A 27662-nucleotide genomic window follows, 5' to 3' on the forward strand; every position below is an offset into this window, starting at 1 on the left:
ATTCAAACATATTTTTAATCACTAATTAATAAAAAATGAATGGAATAGCACTCACCTAAGTATTGTAATAAAAAAATTGCATAAAAACTTAAAATATAGAAAAATGTTTTTTATTTCAATATTTTTTATAATTAAACAAATATTTATAATAATTCTAGAAAACTAAGAAGTGTCAAATGTTTTCTATTGTAGAAATTCATATACACAATTAAAGTGTACTTTAAATAAATATATAACAAATATAATATAAATGTGGTCAAAATTAGGGATAAGAGAAACCAATTCAAATATTTTATTAAAAAATCATATCTCACAAATCCCCATATAAGAGTCTAAATCATTTATCCAATTAAAATCTATTATATATATATATATATATATAGTTAAAAGTTGGCATGTATTTAATCAAAACATAATATTTTTATGAAAAATCAAAAGAAATGAATTTTAATTGGTAGAATAGAGCTTATTTTATAACAAGTTAACATCATAATTCAAATAATGACAAAATAGTACTTAGCCTATGGACAAGTACTAATAATAAATGAACATTATATACTATTATAGACCTTATTTTCATAAAATTAATGTGTCAAATCAATTGATTGTTATTTCTTGTACTTAAGTGGAGTACTTGCATTCTTTATAGTAGACTAGTTTGTGCACAAACTTGTTTGAAGAAAAAAATTGTAACATGCAAACATAATAACAAATTATCTAGGAGATAAGGTGTATGCTAGTGTAAACTAATATGATAAAACTCTAGCAAAGGGAAGGCTAATGTCTAGTGATCCATTAAAAGTATATAGTGAGTTTCAAAAGTTTATGTGATTTTATGATGTGTATTAGAATGGCAATCATAACCAATGGCATCAATAAATTTACAAATTACATTCACAATATAGTAGAAAATATTAATCTCAACACCAATCAAAGAATCAATATCCTACACATTCAACTTAGAAAGTTAGAAAAACAAGAATATGGAAAAAATGCCTTCATGATGTTTTCTCTCCTTGTCTATTCAATCTAGACAAAACTCTTAGTTCATGTAAAACAATGATTAAGAACTGATCCTAGTGAGATTTAAAATTGATACTTAAATGTTCAATTATCCTTCAAGTTTTAAAAAGCAATAATTGTGACATAAGAATCCAAAGTAGGATGACAATATTTTGAACGTCTATAGATATTTTACTGTAATTTAAGTATATGTATGAATATCCAACTTAAGATGATTCTATTGTCTTTTTACCTTTATAAAAAATGAACTTATGAGGCCAACACTATGGCTAACCGCAATAATACTCCATTCAACTCAATAAAAAAAGCATAATTTGTGTTCTACTTTTCACCTTATTGGTTATGCCTAATTACAATTTTGTGTTTACCTTTCATTTTTAACATTTCCCTTCTCTAATTATTAGTTTGCAATTTTTAATAGGTCCTATTAAACTCATGTCCACCATACAAATCATTTAACATTTTTCATTATTAATTAGAAGCTAAAACAATAGTTATAAGCTCATGGGTCATATACAAAGACATCTACCATCAAAAAATCATCAAAATGTGACGTACCATTTAAGAACTTAAGATACCAAATGCTTACAATAATAACCACCAATAGCCTTCTCATGTTTACCACAAAATCTCAAAAGGCCATGCGCATAGCTCTAAAAACTTATCAAAGCTCAAACTATATCTATTAATTTACCATTTCTAAAATTCTTTAAGTCATTGTATTAACTATTCTAATTCTAATTACATAGCTTTCTATATTAAGATAATCTCTAAATGAGATAAGCATGTTGACCTTCACACTACCCTCTTAAATTTGATCGAATGATTTAATGCAAACATATTAATAAAAAGAGGCGCATGTGTCAAAGTTCCTGTCTTCATGTTTTTATTGTTGACTGAAGTAGTATTACATGAAGGGGAAATTAAATTAGTTACAATTTTTAGCAAAAACTTGTTGATGATAAACATTTTTAGCTACTTAAATTAAAAAAATTAAATTGTTGATTACTTAAATCAAAGTACCAAAATATGTAGTAAGTTTGAGGGGTAGTATTAATGGTATAAAAATTTACAATTGTCAAAAATAAACATCAATGTAAAACTAATAAGAAATATATATAAAATAAGAAATAAAAAATATTTAACTCTATATTTGAACTTTGTAAGATAGCTAGTAAAATATAATGTAAACTTAAAGAAATAACATTTTACAAATTACAAAAATAAACATCAATATAAAACTAATAAGAAATATATTTAAAATAAGAAATATAAAAAAATTAACTCTATATTTGATTAAAATATCTAAATTATACAACTGAAAAAATATTTAACTCTATAAATTCATATGACTTCTTCATCATACACTATCTTAGATAATAAATGTATTTAAACTAAGAAATATAAAATATTTAACTTTATATTTAATGCCGATAGGCATTCTACAATGGCAGAATGGGGGAGTGAGATGGTGTGACCATGTTAATGTTAACTTTTATTCTTCTAAGTTAAATTTGACAACCATCCACATGTCAAAAGTTTACATTTTATTATAAATAGAATATACTTTTAAAAATAATTTAATAAATACCACATACAATATCCATATAAATTATTATATTTGGAAATATAAATCATCCATTTTCAAGAAATTAAATAAATAGTTTAAGTTAGCAAAAACTTAATAAATGGAGATAAAAGAAATATAAATAATTTTAGATGTAGTAAATTAAATTATTATTCTTTTATGGTGGATATCTATCGGCATTTCTTTAAATCGATTTATTTAAGATATCTAGACTAGTTGGTTAAAATATCTATATTTGAACTTGGTAAGAAAAATAGATAAGGATAATTAATATTGATTAGACATTCATCTGTGAGGTGGAAGATAAAAATGATTTAAAAAAAAAAGTTAATCCACTTGTCACAAATGTGGAAAAGATAAAGTTGTAATTAATACATTCATTAATAGAATTAATATTTGTATTTTTGTTGAAGAAAATTGAATTTTTTCATATTTTTTAATTTAAAAAAAAATTCAAATTAATATAACTTTTGCAAACATTAATATATCATCAAATTTCTAAATTTATGTAACTAATATAAAATCTAATTATTCTATTAGTTTCCTGCGAAAAGAAACAAATAATTTCGAAGAGATCAAGCGACCAAAATCCACAACATTAATAATTTTTCTACTCCTTGGAGCCCAATAATGTTGACTCCAACATACAATTGCAAAGGAGCGTTTATAAAACTCCAGAATAAAAGAATAAAATAATGGAGGTGATCGCTTTATGAAGGAGAAATCATGGGCTCCATAATGAACGCCAGAAGGAAAAAGGACGATGCGCATGCGAAAGACAAGTCGAGGGGATGTACACTAATATTATCCTTTGCCACGAGAAAATCTCACGCACTAAGTGTGCTGTTGCAGGCTTAACCAGTAGAAATTTAATATACCCCAACAGGCATGGTGTGAAATGAAATGAATAGACTTAGTGCGAACAACCCTTCAAGCGTACTTGATAAATTATTGCCCAGAAATTGTTGAAGAAAATGAACAAAATCATAGTAAGCTTGCAACTGAAGAAAAACGTCTAATATACCATCGTAGTGTTTCTTACTTTTGTAAGAGTTCGGGTTCTATCTGCTTTTACTTAATCAGAATGTAATGTAATCAGTCTACCATCGTGGAAAATCATATTAGATTTCATACTCATTCTAAATAATTTCAATTAAAATTTAGATTTTATTGTGCGATCCATCACCATAAATAGATAAGTTTGCATTCAATTGGTGTACTTCTATGATTGCATTCCTGTTTTTGCCGATTAGCAACTTTATTGGCAGCTCCTTGCCCTTGAAAAATCATCTAATTAATCTCTTACCTTCTATTTTCTCCAAATCTTAATAGAGGTGCTTACCAAGCAAATGCTCGATAAGACTATTCATTTCCATTGTGAAACCAATGTTTTGAACATAACAATAAGGCTTGAAGGGCACATTGTACTCAAGTTTAGGCCAATGATCATGACAGGTTCCAGCTTGTCAAGGTCACGTCACATTGCAGAATAGGTGGCCAACCATCTTTACCTCCACCTTTCAAAGTCGGCATCTATGGGGTATGGAAATCATATCTACCGTATCATATTCCTAGATGAAATCTTGTGATTTGTTTTTGAAATAAAAGCAGTGAAAATAAGGGGGCCGACCCATTACAAACAAGCTGGATGACTACCACCAGAAACCATTAGAACAAAACTAACTCCTAACTCTCTTAAAACAAAAATAGAAGTATGCTAAAAAACCAGAAACTATAGGGTTAAAACAAAATGCCTGTTAATCAAGCAACATAAGTTTATACTTAAATTATAAAGATATCTACAAGCTTTAAACAAAATGCCTGTTAATCGACAGAAGTCACATAACAAAAACAAAGGCATGGCATCCTTAAAATCAAAAAAGTTTGTAAACCAGTGGATTAACAACATGCAGACAAAAGAAGGGGGGGAGCCCTTAAGATTTCTTGACCTCCTTCTTCCCCAGGAGGACATTCACCCAATCTTTTGCCAGGAAGTCATAAAGCAGCTTGGAGTCCTCCCTAGGATGGTCCCCATTAGCTTCCCTCAACAGGCACATAGTGGTAACTGCCGCATGAGTGACTTTAACCGTAAACTTGGTTAATAGTCCCATTCTTTCCTCCAGTGTCTACATTCTCTCCCGTAGCTCATTTCCAGCCTTATCTGAAACACTCAGATGTCCATCCCTACTAGCTTGCGAATCCTACACAATAAGGGGGTTAGTGGCCTTTTTAGAACCTTCCTTAATAGGGGAGGAGATCGTAAGGGGGGAAGGCATCTTGTCCATTGTTTTGGGGAATTGATCTTTAGTTAGGTCCACACATTCGAGCACAACCGTCACCGAGACATGTGACACCTCCTTGTTCTCCTTGCCATTACCTAAGATTGACCTAAAGGAATCAGAAATCTCTTCTTCAACCCCCTCTGTACCTCCCTTACCAAAGTTAACAGTTTTCTCCTTCATTCTTCTTTTGTGGTAGCTCAAATCCTCAGAATTTGATTCCTCCTCATGTGAGGCTCCCTCCCTTAACTTCCTCTTAGCCTGAGACTTAGCCAACCTCCCTAACCTCCTCCTTCCCCCTCTCTCCTCATCCTCCAACTCCATTTGCATTTTCTCCTTACCTTTTCCTTTTTCCCCCCTGGGGGAGGGATTAACTAGGGACCCACTAGGAGAGGACTGAGGGGTGGGAGCTCTAGGACTAGTAATCCTAAGGGGGACCATTTGGGCCCTGGGTTTTGGGTGAACAGGAATATCAACTTCCACAATCCTAGGGGGGACCAAGGAAAGGTGAAATTGGTATAGCCTAAAAATTAGACCCTGGTGCAGAATAGTAAAATCAACCCCCCTTCTCATTTTATCTTTCACATCCACAATAGAATCTTCAAGTTCATGCAATAGGAAGAAGGGAATTGAAATAAAATCATGGTGTCTAAAATGATTAAGAAGAGGAAAATGGTAGTAGTAGCAAACTCCATACCTTCCTTCGAGGGTAAGATATTTCATCAGAATCAGACAAACCTCATTCCATGGGTTAGGCAGCTTCTCCCTCATGAAACCCCTTCTGTGCAGAACTGATTCCTCACCATCCTTGAAGAAATGTTGTAGACTAGTTTCATTAATCACTTGTGTCACCTTCTACCATTTTCTTCCCCTCATCACCATGCTCGTCACTATAGCAATCAACTCTTCAAAACATGAAACGAGATACCATTAATGGTCACCTTGCAATTTGCCCATGAGTTAACAAACTGCATAGAACAATTCTCGTCATGACCATTGAGGGTCTCCATGAATGGGACAAAACCGTCCTCTCTCAGAATGTAGTAGACCAAGGGCAACAGGTTCAATGCGCAACAGGTCACTTTTCTCTCTATTCAAAACCCAAGCCCTAAAAAATACTTTGCTCTTAGAAAGATAAACACATAAATGGAGATTATAATCACATTTAATAGTAATAAAGGAACCTGCCAAATTGGTGAGAAAGATCACGAGTTGGCTGCCATAATCTTTCCCCCAATCGTTTCCATCATTCCCAACATGCCACAAATCAATAAAATATAAATCTTTTTTCTACACGGCGTATGATGATCCATAAAGGGAAATGAATAAAAAATCCCCCATTTCAAATTTTCAATTTTCGGGCCATGAGTTATAATTATTGCCTATACTCAAGCCTTTTCTCCTTACCACATAAGCATCAAGTACGTTTTGACCCCGCCAACTCAATAGAGTTATAAAAAGCAACCAGCTAGGATTCATCATTATTTATTTCCTTATTCACTAACTCCCTCACCAAATTTGGCAAAGCGTTCAAATTCCTCCAACCTCTTAGCCCTTCCAGTTTTAAGCCAACCACCACCATGCCATCAGTCGCGCTATTTCCCTCTCAAAAAATGTGATTCAAATCAAATCTATTGAGGGTGGCTAATAGGTACTTGATATCATTAATAATACTTTTGATAGCCCATCCCTCCCACATATTGCCTTTAACTGTCTCAAAATTGACTTTAGAATCACCTTCAACTTGTACATCTTTCCATCCCACACTCAAGAAAAACTTTAAACTCTAGTACAGAGTCATCACTTCTGCAACATTATTTGAAACTTTCCCTAACAGACCAACATAAGCCAGTAACATCCTTCCCTTACAGTCCCTAATAATCCCTCCTCTTGCTGATCCCTCCTTTCTAGCAGCACCATCAAAATCAAGTTTGACCTAGTTAGCGAGTAGGGGTTTCCATTGAGTTCTCTTTCTAGCCATAAGATTAGAGTTGTTAATCTCCATAATCCCATCCATCAACGACCAACACTTTGCAATTCTTATCTCCAGGGTAAAAGGGGGGAACATTGGTTTTCTCCAATTGTTGCATCTCATGTTATCAACTATCAATTTTGAGACTATATGAACCACGACCTTTACCTCCCTCTCCTCATTTCTAAACACCTTGTTATTTTGCTCGTTCCAAGTACCCCAACACACCTCGGGGGGAATAATCTTCCACAAGTTGATAAGTAGGGGGTGGGTGAAGGGGCCTTGCCAGTTCACCAAATGCCCCACCTCTGCATTAAACACCCAATTCACCTCAAACTTCTGGAGGATTTTCCCCCACACCTTAGAAGCAAATTTACAATGTAGGAATAGGTCGTTGATGCTCTCTTCCTTCCTCTTACAGATACAATATCTGTTAGGTAATTGGAAACCCCTCTTCCTCAAGTTGTCAATGGTGAGAATTTTTCCATGGATAGTGGTCCACCAAAAAATGTTGCTTTTCAGGATTAAATGGTTAAACCAAACATTTCCCCAGTCATTAGGTTCAAGAGATTTATCAAACATTAGCTTGTAGGCAGATTTAACTGAGAATTCCCCAACCAAGGTGACCATCCAAATGAACTCATCAGTCCCATTTCTTCCCAAGATATTGTACTCTTCCAACAAAGAATTTCTCCCCAACAAAAATAATTGTTCTATAGGTTTTTTTTTCTCGATTTGATTTTCTTTATAATATTTGTTGTCATATTAAGGGGGCCAACCATCTTTCCTTCTACTTTTCAAAGCCGACATCTATGGGTTATGGAAATCATATCCATTGATCATATTCCCACTTGAAATCTTGTGATTTGTTTATGGCCAACAAAAAAAATTGTTCTATATATTTCTTTTCAAAGAGGTCTATAGGTTAGTTTGATTTTCTTTATATTTGTTGTCATATTATTCTATATGATTTTTGTTTGTGAATTGTAGAATATTTATATTATTATTAAATCAAATATCATTCAATAAATCTATTTCATTTTTTCAAAGAAAAAGGGATTCATTTGATGGAATTCCCTATTATAATGTTTAGAATTCTAGAAATGCATCGTTGTTTTCTTAAATTTTTATGTCAAAGAAGACATGTTTGTTTTTTACCACTATATGTTTTGTCTTGGTGTTACATAGTATTTTTATAGGGTTAATTTTATCGTGCTTGTGTCTCTCTTATTTATTATTATAAGTAGCATTGTATCATCTATAATGTTAATGAGTAACCACTTCCACACCTTGAACAATATTAATGCTCTTTCATTTTCCATTAATTTAGCTTGTGTTATGCTTTTAACAATTGGACCATTCTAGAAAACCAAATCATATAAAATAAATTTCATGCTAATTAAAACTGAGTTAATGGATTAAATTGTGAATTTGAGACTTGAGTTAATTTTCTATGATCCATCATTGCAAAGTAGATAATTGCTCCACTAATTGTTGTCTTTTATCACCCTTTTATAGATCTGGGTTTGCTGGACATTTATTCAGCACTCCCCTCGAGAGTTGTGACAAGGGCTTAATCACCTCTTGTGTATTATAAGTTGAGTGGTTGTATCGAGCAATGAGAGATTAGTCTTTTGGCACAATGACAACCCCGCTCTAACATGGCTTGTTAGTTCAATTGCTAATGATAAAGCCTTGGAATAAGTATGCATAATTAAATGGAATAGAGAATTTTGATAGGAATCTAACCCCTAGAGTTAACATCATGTAACCTAATTGAGATAAAGTATCTCCCAATAGAGTATTTGTTCCAACTATCCAAGAGATATGATGCATTAAATTAAAGGTACAACTTTATATCTATGTCTATTTCTATTTCTATATCTACTTCTATATCAATATCTATATCTATATCTATATCTATATCTATATCTATATGAATGATACTTACATACATACATAGATATTAATGAAGGGTGGTTGCCTTATTGACATAAACACACACAACATAATAGAGAAATTTTAACAATTTGAAAGAACAAGAAGTTTGATTTTTATTATCTCCAATACAATTACATTATAATATTGAAAAAGATGATATGAAAATCTATAAGGCCATTTTCTTTACAACTTTCTACAAGGCAGAACCACAACATACATCCCCATAACCATCCTAAACAAAATTACTAGCCTTCTTTATATAGATTATTTTAACCACCCAAGAAGGTTCTAATAAATTTAAACCTTAAACTTAGAGGGCAACAATTCCTAAAATATTATTATTTGTATGTTCTTTATTCAGTAAGCAAAGAGAGGGTATTGACCCCACACAAAGAGCCACATTATAGCATTACAATACAACAAAACCAAGAATTACAACATTCTAGACCACCTAAAGACCAACCAAGCTACTTTAAAATATAGAAAACAATAAAAAAGAGAATCCATGTATACAAATAATAGTTAGAAAAACCACTTTAAGTTGTCACTATAAACTTACTACTATTAACTATATAGTTTCAATTCAAATATAAAAATAACATATGCTATCAACACTAACCAAAGTATAAATCCCTTATGTAAAAACAATGAGAAACCAAAATAAAATGATGTTTACGATATCAAAAGTGTGTAAAGTATTAAACCAAAAATAATTAAAAAAGAAAAGCAACAAACAACTAATCATTTGGTTTTGTAAAAAGCCTCCCAATTCTTGGTGAGTCAACTCAAGTCCTTCCAACTCTCTTGCTTCCTCATTTCATTGTTAGAGTCATCTAAATCAATCATGCCATTTTTTTCAAATACTTCTCAATTCTTCTTCTTCTGGTAGTGATGCCAACCAATGAGTTCTTCATCACATCGTTGAACAACTTACAGAGAGAAGAAACCACCTTGTTCAAGTCATTGAGCGATATGATCAAGGGGACTACTTCCTCTAGTGTAGAAATCCTATTGTTAGGGGTATCTAAATACCCTTTTATAGTGTCCATGTTAATCTGACCACCTTCCTTACTCATAGGGTTGTTTATACAAGTGTTGACTTCAAACTTATTAGGATAATCAACCTTAATTTCTCCTAAGTTCACCCCTATTTCTTATTCCCTAAGATTGTAATCCTTATCATCAAAGTTTTTAGTTTCTTCATAATCTTAAGGGGCACACTATTGGTCCATCTCCAAGATCACTTCCTCCTCAACTAACTTCTCCTTGTTCAGGATTTTACTTTTAATTATGGAGAACCAACATTTCTCTAAGCTTCCCATAGTCTTTTTATCCTTTGTAGAATTACTTTGTAATATTTTTACTCTACTTCCTCAATAAAGTCCTTTGGATCGAGCTCAATCTAGCATTTCTCGATAGAGATGGTTTTTTCAATAGGGGTTTTTTGCTTGGAAGGGCTAGTGTCTAACAGATTCTTGTGCAATGAAATCATGTTATATTTAATCTTATTTCTCTCACATTTAGGCTCTTTCTTATGGGAAATTTATTTAACTTTCTATGTGATTTACTACTGATCATTTCAATACAAATAGAGTTTTTAGGGTTATGAGTAGAGTGGGGGTAGGTAAGGTTTCTACTAGTGAAAGTGGTAGTGTTAAAGATATGATGATAGAAGATGCATGTCAATCCATGGTGCAAGGGGGGGTTGGAACATTTCTCAATGGTGTTACAAAGAGAGGAAGAAACAAAAAACAACACATAATTTTATGACATTATGAACATGGTTGAGAATGGGAAAATGGTAACCTTGGATAATAGTGTACCTACCTTGAAGGGTGGAAATACAAGAGGAAGGGAGGTGAGATCATACCCATTACTAGAAGAAATATTAATTGGTTTCCCCTCTTTCTTGAAGAAATATTTTTGGTACATTTTGTAATCTCCTATGATTTTTCATTCCACATTTTCACCTAAATTATTGAGCCCTATCATTATTGAGCCGAAAGGAAATCTTGGTATTGTCTATTAGTGAAAAATAATTAGTCATTCACAAGGTAGACTTGGTTAGGCAATAGTGTGATTGAGCTACAATAAAGACCAAGCTACAAAGAGAAGATGTGGACACGTTCAATATTTGTTGAGTAACATTCAGTCATCGAGCTATCCAGAAGGAAATAAATCATACAAGCCAAGTGCTACATGAGTCAATACATTTAGAGAGAGAATAGGTTGAGCCAAGTGCAGTATATGTCGAGGATCAATAGGAAGATCCAAGCATGACCGAGTGTTAGAGGTTGTATGTGTCAAGTTATGTAGTTTGTGTATATGAGTTTGGAATGACATAAAATCTTACATAAATCATTTTTTCTGAGCATGAAATGTGTCTTTGATCAAGGTAAAGATTAAGGAGGTAATTACACCTATAATTTTGTATCACTAATCCCTATTCTATATGAAGAACAAATTATAAAATTGGAAAGGTTAAGTGGAAAAAAAGATGAATGAGGATCATTGATTATGATATAGAAACTTCTTAAGTTGGATATATAAGAAGGGTTTCAAGATAGAATAATGTTGCTACAATTTGAAGAAATGCATGTATGCAAACATGAAGGAGAATTAGTGAGTATCCATTGTTGAAGGACTAAAGGTGTCTAAGTAGTGTAATGAGGAGTTAGTGTGTATTAGTTAGCATGAGGTGATTAGATATTGGAAAGAGAAGATCCATTATCAACAATTACTATAGACTGAAGGATCAAGGTATTGTTACATTTTAATTAGTGTATTAGGTGAATATCTTAATAGAGTGGTCCTAATAGATCTATTGTAAATCTCCTAACAGAGTACTCACTAAGCTGTGAAGGTAAATAAATCCTTTTGTAAAGGTATACTTCTATAATGTTTAGAATTCTAGAAATGCATCTTTGTTTTCTTAATTTTTTATGTTAAAGAAGAAATGTTTGATTTTTACCACTATATGTTTTGTCCTAGTGTTACATAGTATTTTTATAGGGTGAATCTTATCATGCTTGTCTCTCTCTTATTTATTATTATAAGTAGCATTGTATCATCCATAATGTTAATGGGTAACCACTTCCACACCTTGAACAATATTAATGCTCTTTCATTTTCCATTAATTTAGCTTGTGTTATGCTATTAATAATTGGACCATTCTAGAAAACCAAATCCTATAAAATAAATTTCATGCTAATTAAAATTGAGTTAATGGATTAAATTGTGAATTTGAGATTTGAGTTAATTTTCTATGATCCATCATTGCAAAGTAGATAGTTGATCCACTAATTGTTGTCTTTTATCACCCTTTTATAGATGGGTTTGCTAGAAATTTATTCAGCACTCCCCTTGGGAGTTGTGACAAGGGCTTAACCACCTCTTGTGTACTACAAGTTGAGTGGTTGTATCAAGTAGTGAGAGATCAATCTTTTGGTGCAATGACAACCCCACTCTAACATGGCTTCTTAGTTTAGTTGCTAACAATAAAGCCTTGGAATAAGTATACATAATTTAATGGAATAGAGAAATTTGATAGGAATCTAACCTTAGAGTTAACATCATGTAACCTAATTGAGACATAGTATCTCCTAATAGAGCATTTGTTCCAACTATCCAAGAGATATGATGCATTAAATTAAAGGTACAACTTTATTTCTATATCTATATCTATTTCTATATTTATATTTATATCTATATCTATATCTATATCTATCTATATCTATATCTATAGCTATATCTATATGAATTATACTTACATACATACATAGATATTAATGAAGGGTGGTTGCCTTATTAACATAAACACACACAACATAATAGTGAAATTTTAACAATTTGAAAGAACAAGAAATTTGATTTTTATTATCTCGAATAAAATGATATTATAATATTGAAAAATATGACATGAAAATCTATATGACCATTTTCTTTACAACATTCTACAAGGCAAAACCACAACATACATCCCTAGAACCATCCTAAACAACCTTACTAGCCTTCTTTATATAGATTATTTTAACCACCCAAGAAGGCTCTAATAAATTTAAACCTTAAACTTAGAGGGCAGTAATACCTAAAATATTATTATTTGTATGGTCTTTATTAAGTAAGTAGATAGAGGGCATTAACCCCACACAAAGAGCCACATTATAGCATAACCAAGAATAACAACATTCTAGACCACCTGAAGACCAACCAAGCTACTTTAAAATATAGAAAAAAATCAAAAGGAAAATCCATGTATAAAAATAATAGTTAAAAAAACCACTTTAATTTTTCACTAAACTTACTACTATTAACCATATAGTTTCAGTCCAAATATAAAAATAACATAGCCTATCAATACTAACCAAAGTATAAATCCCTTATGTGACAACAATGAGAAACCAAAATAAAATAATGTTTATGATATCAAAAGTGTTTAAAGTATTAAAGGAGAAATAATTAAAAAATAAAAGCAACAAACAACTAATCATTTGGTTTTGTAAAAGCCTCCCAATTCTTGGTGAGGCAACTCAGGTCCTTCCAACTCTCTTGCTTCCTCATTGCATTGTTAGAGTCATCTAAATCAATCATGCCATTTTTTCTTATAATTCTCAATTCTTGTTCTTCTAGTAGTGATGCCAACCAATGAGTTCTTCATCACGTCATTGAACAACTTACAGAGGGAAGAAACTACCTTGTTCAAGTCAATGAGCAACATGATCAAGGGGACTACTTCCTCTAGTGTAGAAATCCTATTGTAAAGGGTATCTAAATACCCTTTTATAGTGTCCATGTTAATCTGACTACCTTCCTTACTTGTAGGGTTGTTCATACGAGTGTTGACTTCAACCTTATTAAGATAATCATCTTTAATTTGTCCTAAGTTCACCCCTATTTCAATAGACATTTCCTCTTTACAGTCGTCCATTGCTTCTTTCCTAACATTGTAATCCTATTCACACTAGTACATTTGCACTTGTTTTTCTACCAAAATCTTTGACCAAAGCTATAATTCCTTCTTTTTCTTTCTTTTCATTCCTGCGTTGGTCGAAAATAAAAATTCTGTGGCCGATTTGGTCGAAGTTTTGACCAACCTATGTTTTCGACCAACTCAATGTTATAACAAAAAAAAAAAAAGTTTCATTCATTTACAGGTTAAAAGGAAAAAAATTCATTCATTCATGGGTAATGCATTTCCTCACGCACCTATTTATGCCAATTGCTGGGATTCCTTGAGCTTTTCCGCCAGCAAGGGCTTGCCACAGACCTGCTTACCACATGAGTGAGCACTTAGGTGAAGTGTAAGTTGGTTCATAGCCAGGCAGCAAGCCACGAGCCATTGCTTTCTATTTTGTTTGGCAAAGTCATGCACCACAATGCCCTTTCTGATAATGCTTGTATTGTTGGCTACAAACGACACAAGAAGTAGACAACGATGGATTGGAGAAGAGGTCTAAATTTGTGACATTGCTTGGCTAGTGCCAAATTGGTATTTCTCCATTCTCCTTTTACTAGGGTTTCAACTTATGTGTAGTTGCTTGCATTTTTAGACACTCTCCAAATGTAGTTGTTTTAGGAATTACCATATATTCTAATACAACTCATATCAAAAATGCTTGTTTAAGCCACCAATATGGGATGGATTTATTGTATCCTAAGAATTTGATTTGTAATGGCTATATGGCACCTCAAATTTTCTTGCGACTCATCAAAAAATATTGTTCCAAGGAAACATTTTGGTAGAATAAGTGATAGGAAAAAGCTATGATTAAAAATGCATTTGCACATCTAATTTACTCTAACCAAAAACATTCTTAAGCATAAAAAAGGATGAAGGATCAAGAACCTCTTCGTGAGCCAAAAAGGTCTCTATTCAAATCAGTCTACATATTCGTGCTCATTTCTTCACTAGTCTATAAATGATTTTTAATTTTTAATCTCCAAGATAACCATGAACTAAATGAAATCACCAACATCCAAATCCTTTAGGTTAATTTAAGTGTGTGGAATCCTTCATGCTCAATTGAAGCATGTGGTTTCCCTTATAGATCTATCTCTTTATATTAAAAGGAGAGAAAGCTGTTTGTATTAGATATCCATATCACAAAACTACCATATTTTTCTCAGTGTATATAGTCCCTTTTGGATAGTTCTGCCTCATTTCGAGGCAACTATACTCAAATGTTAATTTGTTTCTTGGATCAATTTTGTCACAGTTTTTAGCATCAATGTTAAATTGGATCATCCTACATGATCTATCAACATTACTCTCCCGTATCTTGATGATGGATCATGTAGTATGATCCGAAACGTTGATGCTAAAAACTGTCACACAATTTATCCTAGAAATAAATCAGCATTTAACATGGATTTTGAAGATCTGATAGACTTACCTGCATTTAAGTCATGTCAATTATTCATGATACATTCTTGGACATTTATTATTGTGGAATCTGCTTCTACATAAACAAGATAAGAAAACATGGCTTCATGCCAAGCAAATCTTCATGCTAAATTTTATAGTTTAAATCTCATTGTGATGATAAAATAGAAAATGTTAGTGTACTTCAACCATGAACTTTACATTGGTTAGCATGGAGAATCAATAGAAAGCAAGCACAAATTAGTAATATATGCATACTTTTGATTTGTATATTTAGCAAAGAAGAAAAGAACATAGATTAAATATGAGGGGTTCCAAGCAGGCTGGTTAATACCAGTCTCTTTCTAATTTATTCCTCTAATACAAAACTTTAGGAATACTCAAAAAATTGTTCCTTCCTGGTATCTAATTAAACATCTTCACATTACTTCAGAAACCCTAGGTCTGAAACTGAATGCATGCATGTTGAAGAAGTTATAAAAAAAATTAGATAGAACTCAACATATCTTAGTAAATTAAAATATACATCAATTTGGTATATTTGAAACAGGATTGAAGCATTTCAGAAACCTTTGTAACTACTCCTCTAAAACCTCACACTTGGTAATGGCATCTTTGCATTACATACGCTCCTCCTGAAGCTCTAGCTCCAAAGCATCCACTTTTTCAGACAACCCTTTCATCTCAGTTTCTATTGCCTTTAATTGAGATTTAATATTTGATTTATGTGAAATCATGGTTGCTAGTTCATTTTCTAATAACTGCTTTGATTCCTTAGTAGATTCAAGCTGCATTTGCAAGTTTTCCAACATTTGTTCCAATTTAGTAAGTTGACTTTCTCTGTGTTCAAGTTTCTCTTTAGTTGTAGCTAGGACTACCTTTTAGATTAGCATTGTCACTCTTCAAATGCATAAGTTGTTCCTCCAACTCTGTAACTTGATGCTGGGTGTGATCAAGCTTCTCTTTTGTTACAGTGAAGACTCCTTCTAGATTAGCATCCTTACTCTTGAGATGTATGAGCTCCTCTTTTAACTCAATAATCTGATACTGTGTGTGTCCAAGATCCTCTTTGGCTATAACCAAGACTGTTTCTAGATTTGCATTCTCACTCTTGAAGCACATAAGCTCCTCTTCTCACTCTCCAATTCTGCTTACCTGGGCCTTTAACTTAGATTCCAAAGATGTTTTTTCTACTTGAATGCTGTTAAGCTTCCTAATTATGTATAAATTGCCACCAGCTAGTTGAAAGCGTAGGCTATTTGCCTTTTCTTCTCCTGAAAGATCCCGAGCACTTTCTTGTCTTGTGAAATTATCTGTAGTAATCGAATTACGAATAAAACTAGACTGCATCAGGTTGGGCAATTGGTTGCTAAAATCTGTGGCTTCATTTTGGAAGATTTCAATAAAACCAAGAGAAAACATTTTCCTAAATTGAGATAACAAAGATATCAGTTCAAAAATTAACTCTGTAATGTTTTCTTTGCACTACAAAAAGTAATCCACTAACTGAGAAAACTCCTGAATTCTAAAAACCAGTTTATCAGTATTTGATGATTTTAATTTTTGAGTCTTTTCAGGGTCTTGGGCTATAGATTGTAAGAAATTAATGATGCTGACAATAGTAGTTGCAAACTCTACATCAATAGAACTAATTCTAATCCCAGTATCAGAATGAGAAGTGAAGTTAGCTTTCACAGAAGACCAGATATGTGCCTAAGAATCTCTAGTACTTTTAGCATCTATTGCCATGGCATATTTGACCTCATCTAGTATTTTGTGCAGGTCCGCACCCTCAACATCAACAGCAAGGATCATATCATGCTTTTCTTTGAGACAAACTAGGGCAGATTCATTCCAAGTGTTTCTAGCTTGTAAAACAATTAGATTTTCTTGTAAATGGTTCATTTTTTTTAGCAACTCAGAGCATTCTTGATTGATAGTTTGAAGCTTTGATTCTTTTTGTGCAAGAGCTTCTTCTAAGAAAGCTCTATCTTCTTGATTAGATGAAATATCAAAACTTCTTGAAACATTCTTATCAATGATTTCATCTAAATTTCCTACTTCTGTCTGATCCAATCTAGTTGAATCCATGGAAGCCAATCTCTCCATCTCAAGGAAATTATCCATCAAATCTACCTTGGACACATCACTGAGCTTCTTAGCTTTGCCAATGACCTTTTCTATTTTGATATGATCTAGCTCTACAATCAGTGCTAAAGCCCATGACTCTATGCTAGGATCATCATCATTCCTATCCTAAAAAATGGAAGACAAGCTTCGTGGATTGCTTGTGCTTTCATTTCTTGATCCTTCCAAATGCAACTCAAGTGCAGGTTTTCCTCGCCTTCTCCTCAAAGATTCCAACTGTTGTTTAACAGTGGAGACTTTTGCAGCTGTTCTAGCACACATGACTCTAGAAGCCTTAAGCTCACCATTTTGCTTTGAGAGAGCATCTTTTAGCATCTTGTTCTCTTCTTCTATTGCCGACACTTTTCCTGTATGGTATTTAGTTGCTTTTTGAGAATGTTCTTTGTGTCTATCATTTAATGTCTCTACTGAAGAATGTGGTGAACCAACACCCTTACTAAGTGGCTTCCTCAATTTGATATCCCCAGACTCCCTTCCAATAGTATCTACTTCAAGTTTCATTTGAGCCAGTGTAGTAGGCCCTGGTAATCATTTTTTAAGCAAACCTCTTAACCTTTGACACACGACCTCTAACTTGGTAACTTTCTTAACTATTTCTATTTGCTGCTTGCTAGTAGCCTGGGCAGATTTCTTACTAATATCCCTTTCATTAATTATTATACCTAGTTCTTTGTTAAGAGCATGAAGTTTATATTTGAGGCCAACATTCTCACTTTCTAACATCTCAAGTTTAGTTTGAAGAACTTTAGCCTTAGACTCAAATTAGTTTCTGGCTTCTTGCAAATCAGATAATGCTTTTGAATTTTCCTGAAGAGATGTGGATGTTGCATTACTTCTTGCTTCTACCTCATTTAGCAGCTGCTCCAATTCTACTATTCTAGAATTACGCTCACATTTTGATTTGTCCCATTCTCTAGTCTTTTTCACCATAGCCTCATGAAGCTTCTATTCTTGTTCCTCTCTTGTACTCCTAAGCTCCTGTGAAATTACTTGATTGAGTGTCTACATTTTTTTAAATCAAATCATATTTGAGGATTCATGATGAAGAAACTCTGAAATTAGTGATCAATATTTTGATTCTATCACAACTTTTTTTTTAGCATGTTTAACAAGAGAAAATCCAAACATTATTGCATTAGGAGAGAAAATATTTGATTTTGTAAAAGTTTGTTTACACTATATTTATTAATTAGAGAAAATATGGGAATTTCCTTTGTACAGATTCATTAGTACTAATTCAGAGGATTTCGCAACTAAAGTCTGCTCCAAGCAATTCTCAAGTGCCACAATCAAGCTTTGAGAATGTCAAGAGAGGTAAAGGGCAACCTAAAAAAAAATCTTTCATTTGTGGGAAGGATTAGTCCAACATGGTGGATTGTTATGGAAAGGATAACCTCAAAGTCTTGAAGGAAAATTCATTGGGACCAAAGTTAAGGCATGAGCATTTGTCTACTGTAAGATCTTTCCCAAGTATAAAAACCTATTGATTGTGTCTTTGTCTCCACCACAAGAAAATCCAAACTCCAAAACCCATTAAACATAAGAGGCCCAGACTTACATTGAATGAGACTGCCACTTTATGTTTTTTAGAGTCTCCAGTTGGTACCGTACCTATAACTATTTAGCTAAGGAAATTAAATAAAGATTGAAAAGATTGAAGAAGCATAAATAACCTCACCTTCTCATGAATTCACTATAAAAGCCATGGGTGCTGGAGACTCCCTAAGACAATTCTACATAGTACCTCCAAATAGCAGATGATTTCCTTTGATACTGGCAAATTCCAAACACCCAAACCCCAAAATCAACACTTCAATCTAAATATCAGTTATATTTTAATGCAAAAATGCATTCACATGTGAAACATAATTCCCACATAGCATAAGAGGGAAGATTGTTCGTACATGACGGTTCAAGCATAATCATGGGTATTGACCCAGTTAGATTATTGTGGGACAAATCTCTAAAAATGGGGCAGACGGGTTAAATACTAAAACAAAACCTAGCATAAATGGAAAATAAAATATGGATAAAGAGTAGAGCCTTACAAAAATTCTTCAGGAAGTGGACTTGATATTTCATTGTTCTGCAATAGCCTACACATGTCACAAAAATTAGTGCATTTGTCTCATACTGTAATGCTCAAGCATTCATTTTAGAAAGTGATGTCTTGTTCTTTTCCTTAGAAATCAGTCAAAATGGATACAAAAATGTTCTTGTCACAAAATACCCCAAAAAGACCTCAATAGAGACAAATAGATTGAAGTTTGAATCCATTGCAAGACACTTGCTTATTGACACAAATGGATATTTTCAGGATAGATTCACAATTGGCAATGCAATGAGTCCAATTCTTTTAGATGAATGAAGCTTATAGCCATGAAATCAATTTCACTTGGGTTAAATTTCATTCTGCATATGTTGGTTTCAAGTATACATTTGACATCTTTGCTAGAAATGGGTTTATTAAGTAATACGTTAACATAGAGGAGTAACACAAATTGTCAGTGTTTAGTTTCATTTGGATTACCATGGTCAGTAGGTAGATACAAACAAGATGGTTTCATAAACAAAACATTAGAAAGTACTATAATTTTTTCTTTAAGAAATGTTAGGGTTAGGTCAAGAATCATGGATGTAATTGCAAAGAAGTTGCATATTCTCAGTGATTGCATATAAAAAATGGTGGTAGAATGTAGGTGTAAAGCCAATTTACACACTCACTCAGCATCTTATTAACTAAGGAAATTTGAATGATTCACACTCATATATAAACCATTTCAAGCAAAGAAATAAACATTCTCTAAATGGGAAAATACAAATTAAAATGGTTGAGCACAACCATTGTTGTAGATTCTAAGATTTCTCCAGCCCACTACTGTTTGCCTCTACTACTGTATACCTAGTTGTTGTACGCAGCAATACAAAAGAATATCAGAAGTGTATACCTAGTTGTTGTAGGTAGAAATAAAAAAGAATATCAAAAGGGTTATTGAGGAGCAGGAAGCATATTTAATCTGTAGCAATGCTGGAAATTTACCTATCCTTGTTCTAATTTGCAAGCTGTATACAAAAACTCGTGTGCTAATGGTTGTCTTAGGCTTTTTCTTCATCCTTTTTTGAGAACCTAGGTTTGCTAGGTTTTGGCGTGGGACTAACAATTTGTTTGTTGTTTGAAGATGAGCTTCCCTCTTTCTGTGATGTTCTAACTGGATTTGAATTTTGCATTACTCTGAAGCTGCAATATTATTTTAAATAGTTTGATCATTTTATGTTGGCTCCTTGGTATTTCAATCAGCTTCTAAAAAAGATCCACCCTATTTTGTTTTTTCAGACGTCTTAAACTTTTCTGCATTATTCATTGGTTGACGGGATCACAACTCTGATACCACTATGAATGCCTTAACTAATAACTTGCAAAGTATCACTTAGAGGATAATGTTATGTCAATTTACATTGTAAAATGTTATGTACATATGTAGAGGATAATATTTTTTAATTTAATAAGGCCATATTGTTGTCTGCATTAATCAATGGAATGCTCTAATTTCAAAGATACCCTTCCTTGTGTTTCTTTCAAAATTTAATTGTATCTTTCTTGTTGGATGCACGTGCCTTCAATGGAAAAATACACAAAAACATTGTTTCAACTATAAATTTGGATTGCAAATTGGACCTCAAGGCTATAGCTCTTCAGGCTAGGAATGCTGAGTACAATCCCAAGGTAAGTGGCTTGGATATTATTTGTATTTTCTGTAAAAGTGTTGTCACTTTATTGTTCATGGTTGCTCAGAATTAAAACTCTCTCCATAGAGTAACACACAAGCAAGAGATGCATAACTATAGTAGTATATTGTATGGAGGATTTGAAAATTTAAAAATTACTAGAAAATGCTTGTGGAAGGAAATTGTAATAAAAGCATTTCTATCAACTCTGTGTTCTCCAATAAGGATAAGATTGAAAACTAAGAAAAGATGACAACTAAAAGAATAAAGAATATTCCTGAAGTTTATCATAACAACTTAGTTGACCATTATAAATTTATAACTAAAATTGCAATATTATTTTACTAATGGGGATGAGAATGAAAATTCCCCTTCCCATTGTGCCTAGCTTGTAAAATGATTAGGACATCCCCAACCTAGTGCCCTTAGATAGTAATATCTATAAAATCAAAGTTACACATTTCATATATGTAAAATCTCAGAAGACACTCAAAAATATGAAATTCATAAATACCCACATTTTCAAAGAAGCTACTAGATTCATTTGTGAGATTCTTCCATCTCTTGAAAGGATTAAGGGTTTGCATTTTTGTCACAACTACTCAAAAGATGATGCGGCAGAGGCCCTTTCAGTGCTTGTAAAAAAATGCATTGCTCTGGAGGATTTTGAATTCTCAAGAAGTTGTATAGGTATCTAAGGTGTTAAATCTTTAGTAGGAGCTTTTAGCCAAGGTGGTAGGTTGAAAACACTCAATTTATTAAATAACATGTTTGGGATAGTCGGTGGTGTTTCTCTGAGCCAAGTCATCCATGGACAAATAGGTCTCACAAAAGTTCATTTAAACTATATGAATCTTGAGGATGAAGGCACAATTTCCATTGCAGATAACCTCAAGGATGCTACTCCATCTCTAAGAGTTCTTATGATTGCTGGAAATGGTATCACTCCAAAAGTGGCTCCAACTTTGGCTGCATGCCTTGCTGAAAAAAGCTTGTTGACAAAGTTTGTTGCAACACAAAACAAACTCAAGGATGACAGAACAATCATGATATGCAAAGCAATTTTGAAAGGTCACAAGCAACTTAGAGTGCTTGATTTGAGTACTACTACTATCTCTAGGATTGGGGCTAAGGCTGCTACAGAGGCTGTTGTAGACAAGCCTAATTTTAGTTGGCTTTTTATCTTTGGGAATTTCATTACTAAAAAAGGAATTGAGATGGTCAAAAATGTGCTAAGAAAATTAAGGTACCAAAGGCGAATATGTTCTTGAAGTGCTGTATCAATATAAATATGATGGTCACATGATGTATCAATATAAAAATGAGGGTCTCAGTGATAGTGACTATGAAACTGATAGTGAGTTAAAGTGGTATGGCATTTATGATTAAGAGCACTACAAGAGGTTTCAATTTCAAAGAAATTTGGAAAAAATTGTTAAGTCTTCAAACACACATCTCAATTCTCTTTAATGAGACTAAAGTTTTTTCGCTTGTAATAATCTCATTGAAGTTATCTTTTGGTTCCTTGAACATATAGTCAATGTGGTCTTTTTTGTTTCCTTGAACATATAGTCATCTTTTAGTCCCTTGGCAGTGGAGCCCTATTTTATATGATGCTAAACTTACTGACTCTATTTTAGAGTCCTTGAAGAATTGTTTGATATCATCTTCCTTAACAACTCGAGGAAGGTTACCAATATATGCAATTTTGCATCCACTGATTTTAACCGGTGGACTTTTTTTCTTTGGTCTAACCTTGGACAACTCAATTTTCATGGATATGTCCCTCCTGAATACAAAAGTAGAAACAAATAAAATTTCTTTTACATTCAATTAGTATACCCTGACTCACCAAGTCATTACCGAGTCATGACCAAGTCCAAGCTGGGTCACAAGTTGAATTGCCCTTATTGAGTCAGAGTTGAGTCCGAGTCGCATTACTTTGGGTTGAATAACATTGGAGTTGAAAATTCTAGTCAATACTCATTACATGTTCTAATAGCCATATTACCAGATTTGTGCATCTGGCTTGTGGACTAGATCTAGGTCTATATTGGGTTTGGATTCTTGAACCGGTATGTACTAGATTTGCATAGTGCTCAGATTTGACCCTATGGATTTGTGATTTGTGAATCTGGACAAACCCATAAGGTTAAATCTGAACTCAACATGAATCCATCATGAATTCATATGAATTTTGATGTAAATCTACCCAGATCCCTAGAGACCCATATGCCAAACATGGAATAAATACACATGATTCCAAACACAATGCATGCATATGTTCTTATATATAATACATATACACATGAATCCATATTGTTGGGTGATGCGACGCGCTCCCCTACCCACAGGTGGTTAATTATGTGGTGTTCCATGTTCACTAATAGTCATGGCTTTTGGTGCAACGGCAAATGGGCCCTACAATTGGTATCAGAGCCTGGTTTTGGCCTGGTCATGGGTTCAAATCTCCCCAGTGCCTTCCCGACCCGCGTAAGCACCTGGTATGCGCGTCGAGGGGGAGATTGTTGGGTGATGCGACGCGCTCCCCTACCCACAAGTGGTTAATTATGTGGTGTTCCATGTTCACTAATAGTCATGGCTTTTGGTGCAACGGCAAATGGGCCCTACACATATGAATCATAATAAGAAAAAAAATGATGAATCATATTTTGGTACCTAAGTCTATCCCTAAATTTGAATGAGCAACTTAACCTAATAGTTATAATGTTACTCCTATAAAAATGCACATATTTCTAGTTACTCATAATCCTAGTTGTGAGTTTTTTTACTGTTGTACTAAATTTTGTTCTCTGTTTTCACTAGTTTATAGTGTACCCTTAACACCTCAACTAGTTTTAGATTCTTGGATCAAAATTGTATTCTCAAGTTAGTCAGCATTTAACAAGCACATCCATTTTTAGCCTATTAAAATGTTTTCCATATCGTTAACCATGTTTTCAACTGGTTTTAGCTTACAATATTGATTTGATAATAATTAAACTCTATGATTTTAGTTGCATTTCAAGATTTTGTGCCTGCAAATTATAGCTTGTGATTTGTTCATAGGAGTAATAGGTCATGTTTCATGACAGATTTTCTCACTTGAATCTTCTGTGCAAACATTATTCAGAAATTTAGGGTTAGAAGAGGTAGGCTTTGTACATTTCACTATTGCTTAAGTGACCAAGCCATGACTGGGCCACAATAGCTTAATAATGTCTGCATTACTCGAGCTAGGGTTGCGAAGTCCACATCTAACAATAACATTGTTTCTTGTGAAAACCAACTACCCCCACCTTTTCCTCCAGTGGGCCAAAGGAAGATGAGGAAAAGACCAGCATCTGAGGATTCCACCACACATTCTTTACATGATGCTACTAGTCTAGCTAAACGTCAAGTAGTACTTGGAGATGTGACTAACATGTATAAAGATGGAGAATCGGCTTTGCCAAGAGTTAGGACACATAAGGTAAAACTGAATTTTATTTTGCATACTTATGTTGGTTTTAACTTTTATATTCTACATGTTATTTCAGGGAGATGATGAGAAATGACAGTGTAGTCTAAATTGTATGGCAAAAGTCTGCTTTAATTTAGTATTCTATGCACACTGGGGTTTAAATTTAAAATTCGCATATCTTCAAGAGAACCTGATACTATTTGTGTCATATCTCCTCTGTTCTCACTTGAAGAAATTCTCACTATTGTATGTTGAATAGTTTACGCTTTCCTTTCAGATATATATAATTTATTTGTATTGTGATATGAGCTTAGGCTGCATCCTTGGGTAATAATAGCAAAGGAAAATGCTAAGGAATTATTCAGAATGTCAATACAGATACCAAAGTTGTAGAAATTGAAAAGGATATGATACTTGTTCCTTGCCATTCCAAGGATCATTCTTCCAATGATGATGTTGGGATTGGTGAAAAAAAGAGCAATGGAGAGAATGCGTAGGATATACAGGCTAATTCTAAAGATCTAACTACAACTGCAGAAAATATACTAGTGCAATTACAATGCAAACAACTTGTAGCTGAAACAAATAATGAAAATTCTTCAGCATGTGCTAATGAGGCATTAGTGTCTTCTCTAAAGCAATAAATTTGCCAAAATCAGCACATATCAAGAGAGTTCAAGAACAATTCAAAACAAGGTAATTTGATTGGGATTTCGTAAACTAATTAAGAGTACCTAAACATATAATTCATTAAGTTTTGTTTTTTTTTTTTGATTGATTTTTAGAAATTCTCTTCTTTTTGCTTTTTACTCATAGTTTTGATCTTCTACAAATGTCATGAGTTCCTTCCATTCTAGTCAAATCTCGTGAGGGTATGGGGTGCTCAAGCCATTCTCACTATATTGATATTGATTTGGACCATGGTGATCCTTAGATGTGTACTACTTATGCCATAGAAATTTATGATAAACTACGCATTATAGAGGTTTGCTCTGTTCACAATGATCTTTTATTCTTGGTTAAGAAAATTTATATTGTTCAATTGAGTTGATTTGTTTTTATGCACTTTTCTAATGCTTGTTAGTATAATTCTCACTATCATTAGATGTATTATGCTTTTAACAACTTCAGCTTATTGTTGTAAATTTTTTATTATAGGCATATAACTATAGATCCTTGGATGGATCTACAATGTTCTATAGAGGAAGTTGTGAATTACTTTGTTTTTATGTGGTGTGCTAGATATAGATTTAGTTGATACATATCTTCACTAAAAATTGCAATTTTTTTTTGATGTTCTAAGCTTAAATGAAGTAATATAGGTACTTGAAGCAAAAAAGTTATCGATTTTCATGTGTCAAGCTAGACTGAATTTATGACATTTTCTTGAAGCTTCTTTTGATTAATACTTACAATCATCAATTACTTTTTTAGCTAAAATATTGAGCATTACCTTGTTACATTGAAACAATTCAATAGCAGATCAATGTAAATATGAGGGGCATGCTTGTTGATTGGCTTGTTGAGGTTTGTTGCTTATTGCATTTCTTCATGCTATCTATATATTTATTTTGCCCTATTGTAGTTGTGCAATTAATTTTATATAATCAATTCAAAATTAGATTGTTGTAATAGGTTGCCGAGGAGTACAAGCTTGTGCCAGATACACTTTACTTAACTGTGTCCTATATTGATCAGTTTCTCTCTGCAAATGTTGTGAATAGACAAAAGCTTTAGCTTCTTGGGGTTACTTGCATGCTTGTTGCCTTGTGTTTACTTCTTGTCTACTATAACATTTTCTTTTCTTTTGTTTTCTTTGGTCAGTTTTTAACTACTACTTTGATGTCACTTTCAGGAAGTATGAAGAAATTTGTGCTCCACATGTGGAAGAATTTTGTTACATTACAGATAATACTTACACAAGGGAGGAGGTACAATTTTCCTTTTGTATTGCAAGATGATTTGTCACATCTCTCTTGGACGGTATTCTTAAAATGAGAATTATCCTTATCTTAATACTAATAGGTGTTAGAAATGGAGATTGATGTCCTAACTTATTTCCGATATGATCTGACAACACCAACAACTAAGAGCTTTCTCAGGTAATTTTTTTGTGGAGCAATCTTGGTGACTATTTTCATCGAAGTTAACATGAAAAACAAAAAAATTGATATATTCAAATGTTAGCCATAGAAAAATCATGATAAATTAATGCTATACTCATTTTTCATTTTCCCTTCTCAATTCAAATAGGTGCTTTGCCCGTGCTGCTCAAACATGATATAAGGTAGCTTTACATTCTAGTTTTCTTTTTTTGTATGTGGGAGATAAAATTATTTAATATATAAAAGTATTTTATTCATACCTTCATAATTTTTTTCATTCAGGTTCCATCTCTACATTTGGAATTCAAGGGCAATTGTCTTGCTAAACTCACCCTTGTTGAGTATGACTTTCTTCGTTATGTTTCGTCAATGATAGCTGCATCAGCTGTATTTGTGGTAAGGATGACTCTTGATCATAGAACTTTCCCCTGGGTAATGTAAATTCCATCGAGTCATTTTTTTGTTTGGTCTTGTCTATACTAAAATTTGAACAGGATTTTATTGTCCTCGATCTTTAGAATGCTATGCTAGAACATTACACAAGCTATAAAGTATTAGAGATGAAGGACTATATTCATGCATTACATAATTTACAACTAAATAGCAAAGGGTGTGCATTGATTGTAGTCAGGGAGAAGTATCGCCAACACAAGGTATCTAAATATCTTCTAGCATTTAAAATTATAAATTTATCACCCCCATGGTCAATAATTTCTAGCATCTTTATTTTGTATTTACAGTTCAAATGTGTGGCAAACATGTCTCCCCCAACGGTAATTTCTCCTCAGTTCTTGGAAAAGTAATAATAATGAAGTTGAAGCTAAAATCTTGAGGGTTGAGTGGCTCTTAATTTATAATGGGATTCAACTCACTACTAGCAGATATATCAAATTTTAGTGTTCAAATCTAGAAATTGTTTAATAATCGACATCCTTTAATTTTTTTCACATTATCTATTTTCAAAGTCTACTCTATGTAAAGTCTATAATATGTACTATTCACATGACACTCCTAATTGTTTTGTTCTCCATATA

General features: G+C 33.0%; 3 pseudogenes; 2 read left to right on the top strand and 1 right to left on the bottom strand.

The window, feature by feature from the left end:
* LOC149571877 (uncharacterized) overlaps positions 1-20562 on the bottom strand; it is a 33758-nt pseudogene extending 13196 nt beyond the window's left edge.
* Positions 20563-21908: 1346 nt separating this feature from the next.
* LOC149571878 (RAN GTPase-activating protein 2 pseudogene) lies at positions 21909-22331 on the top strand (annotated as a pseudogene).
* A 1922-nt stretch (positions 22332-24253) lies between these two features.
* LOC149571879 (cyclin-A1-4-like) lies at positions 24254-27431 on the top strand (annotated as a pseudogene).
* Positions 27432-27662: the final 231 nt, after the last annotated feature.

The sequence above is a fragment of the Cupressus sempervirens genome, chromosome 2 (genome assembly GCF_028749045.1).
Source record: "Cupressus sempervirens isolate cs-2001-9-10 chromosome 2, ASM2874904v1, whole genome shotgun sequence".
NCBI lineage: Eukaryota > Viridiplantae > Streptophyta > Pinopsida > Cupressales > Cupressaceae > Cupressus > Cupressus sempervirens.